The sequence below is a fragment of the Solanum stenotomum genome, chromosome 11, assembly GCF_019186545.1.
Source record: "Solanum stenotomum isolate F172 chromosome 11, ASM1918654v1, whole genome shotgun sequence".
Classification (NCBI taxonomy): Eukaryota; Viridiplantae; Streptophyta; class Magnoliopsida; order Solanales; family Solanaceae; genus Solanum; species Solanum stenotomum.
The window spans coordinates 12,346,072-12,348,504 of record NC_064292.1 but is presented as its reverse complement, the minus strand read 5'-3'; positions in this window follow the sequence as shown (position 1 = coordinate 12,348,504).

Here is a 2,433-nt window from a genome sequence, read left to right as displayed (position 1 = left end):
TCAAAATTAGCAAATTAAGACTAATTATGATATTAATAGAGTCAATTCAAGAACTTAGATCAAAAGTGATCTAGACCCTTATTACGAAGAAATTAGAGACAACAATTAGTATAAGACTAATCACCTTCTTTGATTTACGAATGGAAATCAAAGATATCAAATTAAGAATTAATCTTACCTCATAAAGAATCGTTCTTATAAGGTTGTAAGATAAATCCATAGTCACCACACATAAAGGTGTAATGAAGAGAAACCTCTCAAATAATATTAATTATGTATGTCTCTAAATAATAAAATCAACCCCTATATATAGGGAAAACCTATCCCAAATAGAATAGGATTTAAATCCTACTTTTATAGAAACTTTAAACTAGGAAAATTTTAAACTAGGTAACTTTTAAACTAGAAAACTTTAAACTAGGAAAACAGGAAAACATGAAAACTTTAAACTAGGAAACTTTTTAAACTAGGAAACTTTAAACTAGGAAAACTTTAAACTAGGAAACTTTTAAAATAGGAACTTTTTACTTTGAGCGTTCAGCTTTTTGGACTCTTTTATTGGGCTTCGTGTGACCCAATCTTTTTTCTTTTGGGTTTGAATTTGGACACCTCTTTCGTGATAAACATATTCTTGATTTTGTATTGAAGCCCGTCAACTTTAGTACCAGTAGGCTGTCATGGATGCTATCATTCCCCTCTTCTTCAAAACAATTCATCCTCGAATTTAAATCTCTCAAAATCAAGAAGACATGCCTTAGCAAACAACATCCATTACTCGAAAGAAACAATGGTAGGAACAAAACAAGATAGTGACCATGTGTCCACTTAACCCAATTAATCTTGGCATGTATAAATACACCCTTATAAAGCATGTGAACATCATCATCCCAATAGAAAATTCTCCTACTTATATAAACACAACGAACTCCTTGTCTAGATGCCATTGCGAATAACACATGCAACTTCAATTTAGTTCCATCAATAAAGTACTCCAACGGGCATGACAAAGAGGATACAAGATCCTTAAAACATATATCAAATTTGACACTTTTATGATATATCCAAGCATCCTCAATCATACCACTTACCAATTCTTCTATGTACGAGCTATTCACATAAGCATTAAAGTGCTCATAGTCATGTAACTCCTCCTCGTTAGTATAAAACACCTTATTAATCTCACACTCATCAGGACTTGAAGAATTATGTCTCATCCCATAGAAAATATCATATGCCAACAAATTATCACACAAAATTCGATTCAACACTAGAACAATAGAAGAATCAACTAACTCATTCACAATCTTCCTCACACAAACATCACGCCTCTTTTCAACAAGTGGAAATTCACAATCAACTACGTCATGCTCAACTTTAAAAGAGCTCAAATTACTCTTATTGAACTCGTCGATTGAAGTTAGTGACTTATTATACATCAAAATATCATCATCCTCAAAATCAATGAAGTCACCAACATAAGAATTAAAATTGTAGTTCATTACCTCCAAGAAGACTTTAGGCGTTTTAGGAATACCAAGAATGTGAATAAACCAATTATACATACCATACTTGGTCTTATGTAGCAAAGGAATAACATCCCCTCGTTTTTTCTTTCTCATTGGTTTTAGATCCACAATTGCCTTGTTGAACTTCTTGATATGAGCCTTATGATCCAAAATAATTATGTTTACCTTTATCGTTCTCATCAACATTCACTTTCTCAATAGGATTTGTAGTATCAGCCACTTTAGGATTAAGTTCATCCAATGACTTTGGTTTTTAAATGCATATTTTTCCATGAGTATCTACAAGAGAGTTAAAGCAACTAAGAGAAGAAGTAGGAACGCTAGAGTTAGAATAAGAAATAACCTCACTCAAACTCTCTTGTTTTTCTCTCTCTACCTCACTATCATCCTTTTCTTTTTTGCTCTCATGGTCATTTCGCTTTTCTTTTCTCTCATTCTCACTTTTTTCTCACTTGAAATTTCATTCTCTTCACACAACACAACCTCTCATTTTTCCTCTTTTGGAATGTCAGAATGAACTCCCTTTCTCATCTCACTCTTTTCTCTCTCAAATTTCTTCATTGCTTCTTTCACACGTTTATGATCTTCATGAACTTGGGCTGGAGTTAAAGGTGCAAGTGTATATTTTATTTTGTTTAGCTCAAGATAAACTCTATTCCTTCTCCTATCATGAATTGCACTCCTATTAAATTGTCATGGCTGCAAGCTTGATGTGACAATCTTGCATTGGAATGACATCACAAAGAACCTTATCGAAATATCTCCCAATAGAGAAAGAAACCATGCATTTCTTAGTAACCATAAGCTCACCAAAATCAGTCAACCATTGTCGCTTACAAGGAGTAGTGTGTTTAATGCATGTAAGTTTCAACTTCTCCACAACGCATGAACTTACCACATTAGTACC